Source organism: Falco peregrinus, chromosome 5, assembly GCF_023634155.1.
Source record: "Falco peregrinus isolate bFalPer1 chromosome 5, bFalPer1.pri, whole genome shotgun sequence".
Taxonomy (NCBI): domain Eukaryota; kingdom Metazoa; phylum Chordata; class Aves; order Falconiformes; family Falconidae; genus Falco; species Falco peregrinus.
This window is the reverse complement of record NC_073725.1, coordinates 105,392,564-105,412,207: the sequence shown is the minus strand read 5'-3', so window position 1 is coordinate 105,412,207 and position 19,644 is coordinate 105,392,564. Positions and strand designations below refer to the sequence as shown.

Sequence of the window (19,644 nt, the reverse complement as noted above, 5' to 3'; positions counted from 1 at the left end):
CCTTTTAGTGTATTCCTTACTGTCTCTTTTCTCTTCACATTGGCTCAGTGAAATCACTAGCTAAAATAATTTATGGTTTTGATTTTCAGTTCCCTAATTCTCCAGGAAGTGCTTTTCTAAATATGGGTGGGTTTTACTTACATGCATTTAAAATTACTGCTGGTTTAGGCTATTTAGTATTTAAACATCAGGCCTTAATCAGCAAAGCCAACAAACATCAGAGGTAATAAGACTTCAAATGTGTAAGTTCCTTGGCTCTTCGGTATAGCAATTTTTTAAAAAATGCAAACAAAGTTTTGTGGTGATATTTGTGGTGTCCCTCAGGAGTCTGTATTGGGACCAATACTATTTAATATCTTGATCAGTGACACATAGTGGGCAAGTTTGCAGGTAACACCAAGCAAGTTTGCAGATAACACCAAGCCAAGACGCGCAACTGATAATGCTTGAGGGAAGCGATGCCATCCAGAGGGCCTTGGACAGGCTGGAGGATTGGGCCAGTGTGAATCTCCTGAAATTCAACAAGGCCAAGTGCAAGGTCCTGGCCAAGTGGCCTGGGGCAACCTCCATTACCAGTATAGGTTGGGTGATGGATGAATGGATTGAGAGCAGCCCTATACAGAAGGACTAAGAAATATTGGTAGATTAAAAATTAGATATCATTATTTTATAACTAAATACAAGATTACAGTTAAAACATTATCAAGTAACAGCATGTCAAAGCTCTCAATTAACAAAATTATCTCCCCTAGATAGTCAGACAGATTTCATCCCTACATTCCTAAGTAGTTAATATATGTGCAGATAAAAATGTTGGATTGCTAAATTAACGCACAAAAGGATTGCCTAAGCACTATATTCTATATCCATAGAAGTTGGGGTTTTTCAATAATATACCATATAAATACTAATAATACTTTGATTAGTTTTTTTACTACATACAATTTGAGTGTGCAATATTATTTCCAAAATTACTAAGTGTACATATTTTTATGGATGGCACTAGTAAAAAGGATCATTGATTAACAGAAATTCTATATAGCTCTTAGGTCATGCAAATATCTGACAGCAAGGGACAGCGCTAAGCTAATTCTCAATGAAAGATGGACAATTTTTCATTTGGGCTCATATTTTCATATTTTTATAATTCATGATTTGGGTGCTGGGGTTTTGGGGAGGCTGTGGGTGTTTTATTTTGGTTTCTTAAACAAAAGCTTGTAAGAACCATTGAAACTAATATATTTCTATTTTGTTAAACAATCTTTAAAGACCTTTAGAAGTCTAAAGCAATCAACATTTTTCAAAGTGTTAAATGAAATGTTTGGGAAAAAATATTCCAAATAGCTTCAATATTCCATTGCCTTTGATCTTTTTTCAAACAAACAATTAGAATGCAACTCTTAAATTTAAAGAAAGATTCATGCATTTTAACCTAAAACCAAATTTTAATGCTTGCCAAAAAAATTCACATCACACACCACATACCCCAACACAAACACACCCAAAAAAAAAAAAAAAAGGTAAAAGGAAGGAGAAATGAATTTGCATTGACCTTTTTTTAAAAAAAAAAAAAAATAATCATATTTTTGGATCTGACAGAAACTTAACCAAATCCACCAATTCAATGCAGATATACCTGTCAGCTGAGATACACCCACCAAGACAGTCTTTCTCAGCAGGGAAGAGGTAGGGAGTAATGTCTAAACATTTGACAATGCACAACACTCATTTCACTCTGAAACTTAGATTCTAGAGAAGAGCCTGAATGCATCATTACAGGAATACATTTAAATCAGAATATTGCAAAACAGAGTTGATTGTATATGAGAATATCGGAGTGAAACCACCACCAGTGTCATCTACAAAAACTAGTTGTGATGTGTTGCTTGCCAACTACACTGTGCGCTACCGAACTACAGAAAAGAACCATTCAAATCACACAGTAAACAACCTCCACAAGTAGTTATCGTCCAGCTGAATATTTTATCATTCTATGAAGTCCGTCAAGAGTCTGTTAAATTGAAGTTAATTCATCAACTCATGATAACAAAAAAAAAAAAAAAGAAGAAGAAGAAAATGCACTTAGCACCTGCTCCAGTTCTTTTTCCATTGCCTGGGAAACAAAGTGTTGCTTGGTAACTTGAATCCATCTGTTCAAGTTTCCTCTTTCAGTCTTCCCTTTTTATCAGGAAAAAAAAAACCTATCCCTTAAGAAAATATGATCGGGGGGGGGGGGGGGGGGGGGGGGGGGGGAATGTTTTCTCACTGCATAAAAGATGCTAGATCCTTATCTGCGTTAAAATTATGACAGTTACAAATACAATATTGCCTCTTCAAAACAATGCTGCTTCCCCTCACAGATTTTTTAAAGCAAAAAATTGTAGTTTATTCCTATTCTAACTCAGGGCAATATAAGCAGCAAGACACCATTTCCTTACACAATTTAGGGAGTGTATCTTTTCTGTAACTATATGCTCAACATCAATATCTACAGCCTGGGGGCTGAGTCACAGATTACAAAATACTTCGCTGTGCATCAGTACTTAAATGCTGTTTTAATGCATGGTTTTAATATGGATAAATAAATAAATATTTAGTTTTCTCTAAGATGTAAATCAAAAGAATCTCCACTGAAATTACTGGTACTATCTATTGAAATTAAAATCGGACCCTAAAAGAGAATTTTCCAAACTTTGGGAGTCAATGAGATATAAAGAGCGTAAGACTGGAAAACAGACAAATGGAGAAAAACTTCATGATGACGTAGGAGACCAAATTCTGTATCAAATACATTACAACATGTATTTAAAAAAAAAAAAAAAATCCCACCATGTTACAAAGAGAAGTGCTAGCAATGGCAAACCAGAGTTATCTAATGCTTTCCATTTTTCACACTTTTAGGCACTAAGCTTACCTCAGTATAAATACGGGTTTTGTTCTGTTTTGGTAACTTTTGGAGCCAGATTTGCAGAACGGCTGAAGACAACAAGTACAGTTTCAATAAATAAATTGCTTTAATATACCGAGAAAAAAATTACGTGCTATATATTACCTGATTTCTATATCTGTATTTTCAAGTTCAAAAAATTAGAATTACTACTATTTAAAACATTTTATGTCATCTTTGTTTCAAAATAATGGCAGAGTCAACTCAAGGCTTCTCAGAGTGACACTTGTTCCAGGAGATCTTTAGGATAAGAAAGGAATTGAAAGACAGTAACAGCCAAGGGCAGAGGTTTAATGCTCTCTTCTGCTCTTACCCAGGCCACCCTTCCTCAGACACCATTTTTTCTTTTATGTGGAGCACAGGACAATGTAATGCTCACATCCAGCCCAGAGGTATTGCAGGGACCTCAATTCACATCCTAGAAGCTGCAGCTTCCTCTTACTTACCATTGTTCTCCTTTCTCTTGAGGAGTCCCATTCACCTTGCTGTTCCTCTCATGCTTTTGAGGAGCAAAATGGAGCTGAACAAGTGAGGAAAAACTCTTTTTAGAGTTTCAAGGAGAGGCTGAGGTAGAAATCATTGTCACAGGAAGGGAGCCACTCAACCTTCTTAACCCTTCCCTACACAGCTGGGGAGACTGGAAGGTTTTCTGGTTTAGAGTAGATGCACCATAGTTTCTCAGTGAAGGGCAGGCAGATTACCATCAAAGGCAACTGCCTGCTCTGCCCGTTATTTGAACAAGCTAGAGTGAATAGACTGACTTCAGTTAGGTTTACATAATTCACAATTCACAGTGGGGTCCCAACACCGATGCATCTAAATGCATCCATTAACTTTTTGCGCTTTATACCTTAGAAACATTTTCATTTTTAACAATCTTTATCTGCCTTCACGTACTGTAGTTCAGGAACACACAAAAGACACTGAATCCCCCAGCCCAGTTTGAGCCACCTACTATTGCTTGTATATTACAATTAGAGCTTAACTTACCCAGTCTAAAGCAAATATGGTCCGTATAGGCAAGATGCCATCAACCCTTTTGGGTTCTGGTTCAGGCACTTCCTAAGAAGTCCTGGATATCTTCTGCAGTACATAAACTGAAACTTTAAATGGAGTTATGTGTTTTAATTAAACCCTTGTGTCCATTAAAACTATACCTCTTCCTACAACCACCTCAAAGAATGGGAGCACAATTTTCAAAAACTAATATGTTTTATTACTCTTGCTACTGCAATGTTTTATGCCTAAATATCTGACTTCCTAATACGCAAAGTATTTGGCTACAAAGTAAAGAACTGCAACAATGCAGTTTACTAATGTGCAATTAGCTTCAACAGATTCAGAACAGAAATAAATTGATTGGTCTGAAAGCAGACTTCTCATCAAGTACAGCACAGCCTTAGAGTAAAGCCTAAATGATTCTGCTGTGAAAGATCACATCATAAAGATGTCAAAATGACTGCAAGAACAGCACCACCATCTAAGTACAAAGAATTTTAAGTCAAAAGATTGTTAGAGAACACAGTGACAACACTTTGTTGCAGAACTTTTTCAGAATGGTGTCTGTGGAAATCAGAAGAGTATGATAAACTCAGTTGTTGAACCTTCTTATAATATAAATGCAAACTAGTGAAAAAAAGTTTACACACGCACACGGTAGCAAAGTCCTGACGATAGTTTCTGCAGCAATACAATTCAGCCCCCTACACCAACTTCTGCCATTTTGTGGCCCTGTACAGAGAAGGTTGGCATGCACGAAAATATTTTCATATCACAAACAGTAAGCTATAAACATGTAGCTGCAAACAAGTCATTTTCTGTCAGGTCATCCAAAGGTCAGGTTTAATTTCCTTCCAAGGTGTGTTCCAGCAACTGTTTCTACTAAATGCTTCATAACCTGACTGAAAAAAATATATAAAATTAAACTCTACAATTTATAAAAACAGTTGAAAAAACATGATGACAGGAAGATGGCTTGTCAAATACAACAAACTTTCAGAAAGCTAAAAGATTACTACCTATATCATATTAAATGATCTGTTCCTTATAGATTTGTTTCTGCTCGTCCGTTCACTCAATATGCATATTCATGAGATCTCTGTCCCACAGATGAACTGAAGAAAATATAAAAAGCAGATGGGTCAGAGCCATTAAAAGTCTCAATTTAGACTTGCTGATTTTGGATTTCTAGTCCAGTTTAGTGAGATCTATCTATAAATCAAAACAAAAATGCTTTCTGAATATCAAGTCACCATGTAACATTGACTAGATCCAGCCACAACATGATTTAGTAATCTGAAATTATTTTCCACACAGTTTACTACACACCAAGAGTACATACCTTCCACCCTGCAAGATTTACATGCATTGATCAGCAGTATTACTGAATAGACCTTTATACACTGGAATAAATCTCATACAATCTCAAGTATAGACATCAGTATCAGCATACCAGTTCTTATTCCACAAAATGACCATTTTTAATCATCAGAAGTGGTAAACTTCCCATTATATTTATGCAACCAGAACAATTTATTCAGCCCACACAGCTTCTTCTTTTCTACCCCCTGGACAGTTATGCCAGCCTGCACACTGCTACCATTTTCCTGAAAAACTTGCAGCCCATCTCTAATCATGTGACTAAACATACATCCATTCCACGAGTAAAAATACAGACATCTCCCATACATAAGCAGTACATTCTTTCACTAAGCCATGCCAACAGCATTTTGATCATGCATTAAATATACTTCTCATTTTAAGGTGTGAAGGTAGGCAGTAAATACATTCAGTATTTCACGTGAACCTACATCATCTGCCCAGTCTAATGCTTGCACAGCCCCATAAGTCCCAATCAAAAACTGTTTCTTTATCAGACAGTGAATGACAACTTACAGATAGCCTATTAGGGACACCTAATCAGGACCCACAGTTTTTAGAATTCACAGTGCTGCCTCCTTCTGAATCAGGAAAGGACACACAGTGCTTCTTTTCAGCCTAATAGCCTCTGAGCAGCATTGGGGATACAATGCACTGCTTCCCAGCGGAGTCTGGGAATTCTAGCACCATGGCAGGCTAAGCTGCATTACACTAATCACTCCGCAACATTTTGTTCCATTCTTGCTCTCACCCATGACTACAGAGAACAGCAGGAACCTCTTCTAAAGGTCTCTATGACACTGAAAAGGATGCCTTAGATGGCTTCCCCTTATCACAAAGTGGTAGGAAAGAACAGAGATTTGTAGAATAGAAACAGAAACCTCAACATACCAAAAGAATCATATTAAAGTTGTTTCAGTCAATAAGCTGTTTCTCCATCACGTTTGTCTTAAACTAAACTTATCCTATGAAGTACAATTACTAGTTAAAAATTCCCCTTCAGAGCACTTTTTACTCCCACAAGTGAGCCAAACACATAAAATACCTGCAATGCAAGTGAGAAAAGACATACTATACATGCTACTAATGGCCTAAAAATTGTTGATCTTATTTCTACATTGTAACTACATGTCAAAGACTGTTTCTATACAACTGTGAAACTACCTTCAGTTTGACAAGCAAATTCGCAAGAGCACAGGTTGGCAAAAGAATTTACAGTATTACTAAGGGGATTTGCATTTGTATAGTTTGACTTAAAATGAGTGATTATCTTAGGAAAACAACCTCTTGCTGAGAATCCCTAGCCATAACAAGAAAAGCAAACCTGAAAAAATCCTGATCTCTATTTCATTATTACATAATAAATGCAATTAACACTTCAGAGCTATATTGTTGATAAAATTAGTGTAATAAAGTGTAGATAAGACTATACTACATTAATTCCTTTTATAATATTCTATGAACTAAAACTCAGAATAGAAAACAGAGCAAACTTTAGTCTGTATGTCAGCACACAGACTATAATATCTATGATAACGAAGAACCATCCCTTTTCTACTTTTATTTACAAATTGGTTTCAAAATATAATACCTCTCACTGACATGTTAATAATATATTTGAAATAGCTCTTTGAAATAGCTGAGCAAAAGGTGCTAAATAAGTGAAAACTACAACACAATGGAGTAAAATTTCAGCCATTTGCTTTGCATTACTTGTTGCCAAGTCTCTACTATATAGACCACTATATTTTAAGGGATTAAACAATTTTATTTTGTCGTTTAGTCTTAAGCCCAGTTATGAGAACATAAACATTAACAGTATTAACTAATTTTCATGTTATCGGAAAATTTATACACTCTGAGGCTGCAGTCTTGTATCACCCCTTGGCTGAATATATTCATGCTTAATCCATCCTTCAAATCCATCTGTTTTTCTTCTGATACTTCTCTGTTAGTGCTGATACTCCTCTAAGGATGCCATAGCTCATACTGATTATTTATTTATTTTTCATACTACCTTCACACTACAGAGCAAACACAAAACTGAGTAAATCAGGTTGCTCTCAGTTTCATTTCTTACAACTCTTCATTATCTTAATATTGCCTGAGATGTTGCATTTCGCATTCATTTCATATCTATTACTCAAGTTTTTATAGGCTTAGACAAGGTCAGCCCTTGCTATGCCTTTACAAATCTCCCTCTGGGGAATTTGGTCTAGGCCTTCTGTGAATCACTAGGGAGTCTGAATTTTATATTTTGGTCGCTGGTTTAAGTGCATACTACTGATTGAACATGCCAAATCTTCAGTCTAGGTATAACTGCCATTCATATATATTCCATATTTTTAAATAGCTACTTATTATACATTATAGAAGCTCTCAGTGAATACAGAATATACAGTGCTATCACTAAATAACAAAAAAAAAAAAAAAAAACACACCACTAGTAACTTACCTAGCAGCTCTATGAACGGATAGATTTTCCCTAATTTAAATAAAGTGATAGACAATTAACTACCCAAGCTCTGCTGACATCATGTAACAAAGCTTGCACATAAAGACATTTTAATACAGGAAAATTTAAAACAGAGTTATAAATAGTTTAAGGGTTAAAAACTCTACAATGCAGGCTAACTGTACAAAGAACAGAGAAACTGTGTAGAGTAAGAACCAAAACCCAGACAGTATAAAAAGTTACCTGCTGGAAACTTGCCAACTACATAACTCCGTTGACATATTACAGAAACAATTTATTTCATAGTTTACTTACTCCATTGCTTCTAAGTTAAAGACTATCTAGTTATTTACAGCTCTCTATGGACTCTCCCAGTAAAGTCTAGCAGATTTTCTAGGCCCCTATGTCTTGCCACATAACCTCCATTTCCAAAATCACTTCTTCACATATCCTGCCAATTGATGGCCTTATCCCACAAATGTCAAAAATTCTTGGCATCAACTCCTGCCTAGCAGAAATCTCTTCAGTAACAGGTCCATAGTCAGTATCTCAGCATGCTAAAAGCTCCCTTTACATACATTATTCATTTTCTATTTGGATATTGCTGTGTACCATTATTCAGAAGACTGAATTTCAAAGCTGAACTTCAGCAGTCAGTAGGTCTCCACAAACCAATGGTTTGACTCTTTCCTTATTTACATCAGGGTCAGTCAAGTGTAATACCAATCAATGACATCATTCTGCAGCAAAGTCATTGCAGATGAAATCATATGCAAGTCTGTTAAGCATAACAGAATGGGAAAAGATACCATGAGGTATCTTAGATTATTTTCATTATATTTAGAGGCAATAAAAAGAAAATGGATATAATATTTTCATTTAGGAGCACACATACCAACAATAAAATATCTTAAGTTAGATCTCATACATGCACTTGTCTCGTTCATTGTCCCTCCACACCATATTTCTTTAAGCATGGTTTTGGAAGTGTATCATTTTACTTACAAAATCTTAACACCAAAGTTTCTTTGCATTTGTAATAAAAGCATACTTAAAAATAACTACGTTTTACATATTTTTATTGGAAGCTCTTTATGTTATCGCAAGTTTGGATGATAGCATTTTCTTCAGAACAGTTTACAATGTGAGAAAGTATTTGTAAAGAAAAAAATGAGTGCAATGTAATCCTTTTTTTGTGGGCTTCTTCTGATCCTCTTATCGCCCACGTTTTCTAGGAGGAAAACGGTGGTACACTGGATGATCTCATCACAAGGGTGATCTAAGAGAAAGAATGGTACAATGATGTTTTAATTATTTTTTTTTTTACAAAGCAGCTAGGTAAAAGGACTGTGATTCTGTACTTTACTTCATTAATATATACCATGCAGCATTCTATGACCCAGCTACTATATAGTCCTCATAACAAATGGGAAGAATTGCGAGCCAAGGAACTGCATCATTACCTGCCTCAATTTAGTCTTTCAAGCTGGGATCATCAAATTCTTTTTCTGACCCTTCTCTTATGTAATGCATTTCCTACCAGATGATAAGTATCTGCAAGACAGGAAAAGGAAAAGAGAACCCTAAATTGATTTGTAACTCATATCATTATCCAGCCCCTTAACACAAAAGATAAACAGAGAAATTAAAATAATTATAAATCAAATTTAATTGAAAAACTAGAAAAAAATATTCCAAGGTACATGCACAAATTGTTAGTTCTGTGATCACAAACATAAATACGACTGTAACTGACAAATAATTCATTCACTATAGAAAACTTACCACGGTAAGGCTTGTAGGACTTCTGTGGTGCAGTCATGACCAGTACCCTGTGTTCACTGGAAGAAGTGGGCCACCCTGAAGGCCCCCCTTTAGTTCTTCTGCTACACCCTGATGTTTTCCCCATCTGCAGGTGTATGCATACAGAACAATCCCTATATATACAGAATATACTGATTTATGGTGTTCTTTGTGATTTATAAATGATTTTCACAAAATGAGAAATGATCATGTTAACGAGGGGGGTTTTGCTGAGAAAAGAGAACTAAACAGGGTTCAAAATTTCACTTAACATATTGGTTTCCTTTCCTGTCTATAGGAAGGAGCTTTCACTGTCAACATCTTTCGCTATTATTTTTTGAGCAGTATCAATGCTACAAAAATTCTTTTCCAGCAGAATCACTTTCAAAAGCAGTTTTTGGAAATTCTCTCAATTACCACAGCTTATCTGATAGATAACTATTTGTTTGTAATTATTTATCCACAATAAACAATACTTTAAAAGTTAGAATTAAAGATAAGGTTTAACACATTGGCGTTTTGCTTATGCATTGCCTCAATTTCTTGGGAGTTTAAGTACCTTTTTAAAAAAGAAAAAAAAAACCTTAATCTGAATTATTTTTACCTTAATTACTCAACACTTTCCAGCCTTACTCTTGATGTACGTTTTCCTGATACTTCCTTATATGTTTCCAATAGTTGCACACAAAATGTTCAAGGCACATTGTTTAAGCAAGCATCAGCATGGTTATGCTCAATTACCAACATCTAAATATAAATGTTTATATCCATATTTGGTTGTTAGTTATTATTTACCTTTACCTATCTAAATTTTAAAAGTTTACTTTATCTACAGATACTAGCTGAAGAAAAAGCAGGCTCTGTACTTCTAATATTAGATTAGCTCTATAAGGTCATTAAATATAGATCAGGTGACAGTAGACCAAAACTTTCAAGGTTGAGCGAGAAGAGACACTGTCCCAGTGTAAGACTAAACAACAGAGGAAGAACAACTCATACACGGCAGCAATAAATGGAAAGAGTAGGCAAATTATTTTCCCGATAACATGACTTACACAAATAACCTTATGGGCTTCTCTTATTATTCAAAGTCCTGTGACCCTTCAGAACCAGAGAAATTAAAAGCTGAACCAAATAATATGAATATTCTCATGTCTGGAAGATTGAACATTTATAAAGTAAGACTTTCTGAGGCTTAGTGGTAATTTGTACTTAGTTGTAATAGGTACTTAGAACTTAAACATTTACATGACAACTTCCTCCAACAGTGGAAGATACTGCAGATGTCTGTCACTTCCTTTCTGCATGTGTTCAGAGGTGCCCCTAATACAGTCAGCACTAAGATACAAAGTGTCTTGTTCAAAATTAAGACCTATCTGAACCAAAAGGATGTTCTTTGTCTTCCTCTTGGAACTCTGTTTAATAAAGGATGTTCAAAGGATATTCTGCCCACTCTTTTCATTCTTGAGCAACTAAAAGACACATATACTGACTGCCTCTGCTAAGTCTGAAAATCATGTTTCCCTTCTGAAAGCACCCTAGAATGATGAATAGCATATTGCACCTCTATTGTTAAAAGCTCTTGTTTGAGCAGAAATAAGTCCAAATTCACTGGAGTACACAGAAGACGTAAAAGTCTCTACAGCTAGCAAGGTAACTCAGTTTCAGCCCTTGCTCCAAGACTGTTTATCATCATCACTTCCAATAATTCTCTTCTGCATTTTAGAAGAAAATGCAAATGCTTTTCACTTATTGGAAGCTTGCATGTACAGGCCTTCCAGAGAGGCATCAAAATTATGAGTGGACAGTGACTCAGACTTGGACAAAGGGCAGTCACTCTAATTTTAAACATAAACTAAAAAAAAAATGCCTTCCTACATAAATATTACTCTTTCTCGTTGTCTTCAGATCTGAATTTATTGTATCATTAGGAAAACACTAGCACACACACACACACAAAAAAACCCCACACAACTATTAGATTATTCCTGATACAACCTTCAAATATTCCTCTGGGAAATATGACATTGCCATAAAAGCAGATCTTCTGTGAAGCTGTTGGAAAGCTAGTGAGTTTTCACTCCAGTAATTCTGGGAAATCATGAGCTGCTATGTTACAAGCATTTACCATTTTACCAGAGCTCCGAGGACTAAAAACCTAGTGGTATACTGAGCTACCACAAAGACGACTCTCCCTTCTGTTTTTGCAGATGGTAGGACATTTGCATACTATCTAAGCATAAATGCTCTACTTTCATATAAATACATATAAAGCTCACTGGGCTTCAAAGGTCCAGGCCCTGAACACAACTTCTGCTGTCTTTATTTTCTAAGTAATTTCTCAAATTTTACCCAGTGTCTTGCAAGATAACCATAAAGAAATTCAAGATCATATCCTATTAAGTTCCAAATATCTTGAAATACCAGCAGAGACCACTGAAAGCAGCCAAGCAAAATCTGGACAAGTACACCTCTCTTCTACTTCAGACCACTGCACTGGAAATATTACAAGAAAACAAAAGAGTCTTGAATATTTCAAGTTATGAAACTTAATATATATTTTTTTAAGACTAAGTAAAATCACAGTAGGAACAGCATCATTTAAAGGCTTTTCCTTCATCAGAAAGTACTGCTTCATTTTTAATGCAAGTAATTTCCAACAGAAAACATATAACAGAAAGCAGTCTGGGCAATGCTCAGATTACAAGAGAATGTATTTTATACTTTAGCTTTTGCATTACCATAACACTACATTATCTCATCTAATTAGATTTTTCCAAAACCTCTGGAAAACGAGCTTTCCACATGCTCTGGATGTTTGTTTATTAACTAAACATGGTGTACATGAACTAAACAATGCATTGTGGTAATAGGAATTATGGAAGAGCAATACTACAGCCTAATGGACTACAGAAATAGTTCTGTAAAACCATCACATTATCTCTAGCACAGTAAGTGTCTTAAACTTATTAAAGACCATAACTTATAGTTTTATCTTTGTATGTCTCTTCAAAAAAAAAAAAAAAAAAGCCAAAATAAAATCCAGCTCCTATGTTAATGAACAGGGTCTTAAAAGTTCGTGATGTTTGTAATTTAATCAGTGTAAATTGCTGTTAATTTTGAATTTTATTCTGAAAAGTTACATATTTATTCTCCACTGTTTATGTGGTTATTTCAGAAGAATAATCTTCCCAGATTCCTAACTAATAGTGTTTTGATTTCACAGACCTGACTTAACAGTGTTCTCTAAATGAGACGTAAATCAAGCTGTTCACTCCATATAAAGCGTGAGATACCCCAGTCACTGGATGACTGATTTCCCCCCCCCCGCCAACAGATTATTTGTGACTTCCAATGACGACTTCTGCAATTCTAAACCCTTAGCATTTACAGAACTCTTAGGGTCAGAAGGATGACAACCCAGAAAATCAGAAACAAATAAGCAGACATTTGCAAAATCTCTGCCTGGAACAACTGGACCAGCAATAAGGAGAAACGCAGTGGCAGAGCCAACAAGAAACATCGTATGAAGTCATATATAACCCCTTTAATCTATAACAACACTACTTCTTTTCTTACACCACTACATCCAATACACATTCTTCCAGTTTCTAGAGCAAATGACACAGTTCTGCCAAAAAAACCCACTGTTTGACTACCTGACTACAGTATGGAACAACTGAGTGCTGTCTATTTTTTTTTACATTAAGCGTTTTGTCTTGTGGAAACACAGCATATATTCTGTAAAGACAAAGACATTAGAGGTTCTACAGAAAAAAAATGTTTTTATGCTTCACAATTTCTGAGTACCTGTCCGCTCTCTTATAATATTACCTTAGTAATATGGGGGGAAATCCTTTAAAATATTTTTTTTAAATCTGCCTGCTTTGAGTGGAAAGAGAATAGAGAGGGAAAATGGAGAAACAAACAAATGAAAAAGAAAGATACTTCTCCATTTAAAGTCTTCTAGAATGAAACAGAAGCTTGAAGAACCTAATAGAACATTCATGAAATGGTATGAAGCTGCGTCAGAAGTTCAGATTGGACCTTAGGAAAAGGTTCTTCACCGAGAGTGTGGTCGGTCACTGGAACAGGCTCCCCAGGGAAGTGGTCACAGCACCACAAGCCTGACAGCTCCAGTCCAGAAGCATCTGGATGACCTTCCTAGTAACATGACACAGTGTTACATAGTCCTGTGAGGAGTAAGGAGTTGGACTCAATGATCCTTATGGGTCCCTTGCAACCTGAGATATTCTATAACTTTCTGAAAATTTCTCTGATTAAATTACAAATCTAACTGAAAATTCTTTGACAGTTTTTAGTACAAGTTTCACATATAGAGAGCACCTTCACTTCCAAGTTCTTATCAAATTGCGTTTTCCATCAACATCTAGCCCACTGTGAACATCTGAGCAAAAGCAGCTTTGCTCTCGTGGAAGAAAAGAGCAGAGAAGAAAATCAAAAATACCCAGCATAATTTCCCCAAAATATCCTCAGTACCAACTATTTAGCTGTCCAAAGCTGCTACTCTTATGCTTCTGTAATATGCTAATCCCAATGCAGTCAGAGTCAGCAAAGAGCCTGCATTTTTCACAAGCCACTCTCCAAGCTGCAGTACAAGATTTTTTTCAGTTACTTTCAGATATTTTGGCCTTTCCTCTATTACTGTCCTTTTTCCTGTTATTAAGCAATAGTACATGAACAGCTGGTCCACTAAAGCAAAATCATAGCCTCCACTGTTACAGCCAATGTTACAAAAAAAGTTTAAAACCATCTTTTACTTCAGTGCTATTTTATTACAACATTTAAAACATGCTGTACAGACTTTCTTCCATTAAAGTCATATTCATTTAAAAAAAAAAAAACAACCCAAAAAAGCTCCCACAACAATTAGACTTGACTTCTCAGTGCATTAAATTAGACAAGATTTAGAGCTTCATATATAAGCACACTAATTTTTTGCTTGCCTGTTACAGTATAATGGCATCTAAAACAGCTTTTGAAGGGTGTTTTCAAGACAAAATAATACATTTCTTCCAGTTGTCACCTATAGTGTTGGCAATTATGAAAAATTAATGACACCTCATTATTTTCACTCCTTCCCCAAGGTCAATCATTAGCTCAGTTTATTATCAAGAGATTCCAAGCCAGTCCCTGAAAATCCCAAAGAGCTTTGTTCTTTGCAGGTCTATTTCCTCCTTTTTAATGTTGTTTTCCAGGTTAGGTGAGACTGTGCCTCCAAGTGCAATATCTAAAATCTTATGTTCTTCAGGAACTTGGTAGCAAAGAGACATATAAAATATCTCATACCTGACATTTCACACTGTTAATAATAATTTTCAATGCTGTCATCACAATGAAACATCCCATTACAGATTACTTTGTTCAGGTACCAGAGTGAATAAATCCATACTTTTAATACCGCTGATTTAATACAGCTGAGAACGTAATGAAAACTTTAAAGATACATCCTTTTCCTAGCAAGGTATGATAGATTACTCACTCAAGAAAGCACTGAAAAAAACCACTTTCTTAAATCTATCTCCACAGCTGCAAGGCTTTCTATAAAAGAATATGCACAGTTTAAACATCCTATATATATATGTATGTATCGTCTATCCTTCACAGTGTCAGCTTTTGAATTTATTTTTATTTTATGCCAAGAATCTGGGGGTGTAGTGATTTAAGTCTTGAAGGGTGGAAGGAACAATTGACATCTAGAGTTCTGAGGGCATGCAAAACATAGACAGCCTATCTGTAATATTATTTCTGAGTTAAAATTTACATTGCAGAAAAAATGAAATTGTCTAAAATGTCTTCAAAAGAACATTTGGCTGTCTTCAAATTCCATCTTTTTAATATAGTGTTTCACATAGTATTCCTAATGTGCAAAAGAACTAATACAAAACACCTCCAAAATGTTTTTACAGATCCATTAATACCACAAATATCACATTATATAAAGTGCTACATATGGTATATTATTTACATAGAATTTTTAAAAATATTAGCAACAACTTCTATTCAGTTGCAAAGCTACTGTGAGGGACTGCATACTTAACACTAAGTATGAAGAATATATCCCCATCCAGAAAACAGTTTAGTATCAGAAAAAAACCCTGAACAAAAAGAATATCAATATTTTAGCCATAATCATATTTACTTCAATATTGGATGTTCCATGTAAACTAAACCTGATTTTTCTTGTTTTTCAATTTTTAACTGTTTAAGTAAAAGTATGTTCGTTCTGTACACTATTGAACAGGAGTTGTAATAATAATTTTTTCCTGCTATTCTAAAAATACCTAATTCCACATCACCCCAGAAATAATATACCAACTTGAAGATCAAATTGCTGTCATAAGATTGAGGTAGTTACACATACTAATATAATAGCACTTCACAGATAAAATCTACCCATATTCTACTGCAGAGGACAAGTGTGAGGGAATCCTAATGCTGCCTTAAACCGCTTTACGTTAAGATCCACACAAATATACTTCTGACAAAGACCAAAAGTTTAAAGAAGTACATATGCAAAATTTCTTACTGGTGGTTCTGCAACTAAATGTAAATTAACATAAAATGAAAATATCCAGACCTCTATGTCTATGTTCCATATAACAGGTGAGTTAAAAATCTGCAGCTAATGCATACAATGGCTGCAACAAGTGTATTACCAGACTTCCCACTGTGCTTCAGAATGACATTTCTGAAGCTTTACCTCTTTGACTGTTTCTTTCTTTCTGTTTTTGATTCTTCCTCTATGAATGAAGTCTATGAAATGACCCCAAAACATCAAGGGTTGCACAAAAAGCAATCTTCTTAAGTTAGAAAAGGTTTATTTAACAGAGACTTGTGAAATAACTTATCTCTGTCAATATTAAAAATTATTAGTGAAAATGTTTCTCACATATCCTCACACCCATCACAGTCTTTATCCTATTAGCTATTGTTGAGTTTCAGCTTAAGGGTAACAGAAAGCTTAGCAATTTTGAAATGCCTAGGATAGCAAACATTACACAAAGTATCATACACAACAAATACACAAATTCAGTATGCAGCAGATTTTGCATTTAATTTGATGGTGTTTATTTAAAACCATGGTGACAGAACATGAATGTATAGAAACAACAGTAGGAAAGATAAGCTTTATATTTTCACAAGCTAAACACTGATATAGAAACAAATTTTCTTTGCTGAGGATGGGAATTATCAACCTCAAAAATAACTGGGTACATTTCTGACACTTGAGGTAGAACTTTTCAAGTCTAGAGCCAAGAAAGAGAAGAAAAAGAAATTATTTAATAGCCCTATAGCCATAAAATTCACTTGGAAATGATAGATTCAAACCCCTGTTCTGTACATTACATTGATTTTGTTGGTGCTGTTTGTATTTGAATAGTCATGTAGCCATCATTCCCTAGCAATTGCTTTTTGGATTGCTGAGAAATAACTGAAGTCTGAGTTATGTAGCCAGACAGACGCAAAAGGTTACTCAAGTGCTTTATACACCTGCAACAGAGTTCTCACAGCTGCTACATTTTCCTGCATATATGCATTCTAGCTCCACTCGCAGTATAAAAGATGCAAGAACAAGGCATGACCTATTGCCGTTCTTTCTATGTTCTGACGATAAATGAGAGTGGAAGCGATAAGCGTGGGGGGCGGGAAGTAGGATACATAAAGGGTCAAAGCATCTCAAAGATATCCAGAGGACAGACAAGCTGGTGAACTTTCCTTTCTTCAGTTGCTTGTCCTTGTGAGTGTTTCCCTGTAAATGAATCCCAAGCAGCACGTATGGCTTCTGGAAAGAAAAGTTCTGAATGTGTTCAGAGCCAGGTAATTCATAGCAAAGCCTTATTCAGACAGTCAAATTTTTTAGTCTCTCAACGCAACTCACAGTTTAGGGAAGGAGGGCTTTCAATCTTCAAATAACAAGGCTCTTCTGATATCTCAGAAGTGCAATATAATTTCTTCATTATTTGAATGTGTCTCAGAAGGAATACAGGCTAGCATATAACCTGATTAAATGTGGATTCTGAAACTATCTTGGGAAAAAGTTTTGAGTATGGTTCATCAAGAGCACCTCATGATACAGTAGAGTACCAAAGCGGGACAAAAAAAAAGTCTCACAAAAAAATTTCTATTGTTTCACCCTGATACTGGCTGATACTGTTATTGCTAAATTCCCCTTTCTAAGTAAAATGGAAAAGGGATAGGAGACAAAGGACTTCTATATATTAGAGCTGGAATATTAAACTCAGAACAGCAAAAGGAGGAGATGGTGTTCCTGTGGAAAAAAAGAATTCTTGCAGCTCTTTCATAAATCTACCTGTGAGTCACTGCACTTTAAGATGCAGCAGTCTATTGAAGGGCTAGAAACAGTGATGACTGCCAAGTTTACAATAAATAATTTTTAGCTGGAGAGTACACTCAAATAAATTTAGCTGACATAATAGCAAATACAATTACTCAAATCATGTACAAAGCATTTCCCAATCTGATACAACAAACTTTCTTTGTGAATTCCTTCATGCTCTTACAATTGTCTAAATTTGACTTTTCTATACTAAACATCCAAAAAGCATGCTCCTAAACCTGAGAGGAGAAAACAGCTGTGAAATGGATCTTTCCTGCAGAGAAGAAATCTGGTTTAAGAGATTACTGAACTGGCCTCTATAGCCAGCTGAAACAGCTGTGGAAATCGAAAGGAACGTCAATGCAGGAGATGCCAGCTGAACTGCTGCTTTGGCCACAATAATTGCAATGATAGGAATGCAGGTATGAGGTAAACCTGACCACTGACTCAGTAAACCACCCCTTAGGTATCTCTAACCAGCCACAGACCCAAAAACTCTTTGATATTCTTGTTTGCAATGAATCCACAGATGGATAAACCCCACAACTTCATATGCTTAGTTCTTTCACTTCTCTTCCCTGGAGAGTTTCTGCTAGGACTATAGCATTTTTTAAGTAACTGGTAAGCATTTTACAAATATCACAATGTGCTGATATACATACCAGTTCCAAACACTGCTTGCTAGCATTTGTAATTACACAGTCTACACTTTCCCTTATTTATGGAGTTTGTCACTGTCATACTGCCCAGTGATTCCAGCAAGAGGAGACTGTAGGAAATACATACATTTTACATTGGTTAAAGCTCTACAATGTTAAACTGCATCAAAGATTCATGCAAAGCTCAACCACAATATATGCATACACTGGGAATACTCAAGCTTACTAATAATGTATTCATAATTTGTTTCTAAAGGAATAAAAGGAGAGAAAGTTTTTATAAATGTTTCTAACACTGCATTTTTTCCATCAGACAAAAAAACACCCAGGTTGTCTGGATATTTAAACCTGTATTTTCAGACTTTGCTGGAATGCAAAACATTCAGAAAAAATGGGTAATAAATATAAGATCATATTTGCATGTGGCACCAGGCTTCCAACTACACGTGAGAGACAAGAAACCCCTCCTGCTGAAGGGCTCAGTGGAAACAAATGATCAAAGTAGCCCTGATTTGGAATCTTTCCAGAAGTTCTGTCTTACCATACTGAAGTCCACGATTCTTTTGATAAATTCTATCATCCAAGTTGGTGTTAAAATAAGCAGCTTTTTTTTTGAGATAAGAAAAACGCACAAGAGGGAGTATGTTTATCTGTTCCCACTCTCTTGGTAAGATTTCCTTTTTTCTGGCCAATCATCCTGTGCCTTAATGATGCAGATGGGATGTAAGCACTGCCAAGAACTCTGTAAACACTCACAACTCTGTTGAGAGGCCGAAGGGTAACATTATATTGATAATGGTTTCTGAGATTTGTTATCAGCAGAAAATCTTTGGCTGCCAGATGTACTCCTATGTGAAAAGATGCCCTTTTCAAGTTGAAAGCTGAAAATTACTCTCTCCAAGCAAGTCAGGAATAATTGAGAACAAACTGATTGTTCAGACTGAAACATGCAGGTGTTCAGTCCACCAGTGCTCTGAAACAGACCAATGTTTTTGTTGGGAATAACAATGCATCCACAATAAAGATCCTTCCTCCTGTG

The 19,644-nt window shown here is 35.6% G+C and overlaps 1 protein-coding gene and 1 long non-coding RNA gene across 5 annotated transcripts in view; both read right to left on the bottom strand.

Annotated features, from left to right (window-relative positions):
* ERC2 (ELKS/RAB6-interacting/CAST family member 2) overlaps positions 1-19,644 on the bottom strand; it is a 521,406-nt gene that overhangs the window by 410,249 nt on the left and 91,513 nt on the right. The window lies entirely within an intron of this gene.
* LOC114013724 (uncharacterized) lies at positions 8,874-9,786 on the bottom strand. Its single transcript, XR_003556872.2, has 3 exons — positions 9,567-9,786; positions 9,245-9,335; positions 8,874-9,060 (listed from the first exon to the last, which is right to left on the bottom strand). It is a non-coding gene; the product is annotated as an uncharacterized LOC114013724 (long non-coding RNA).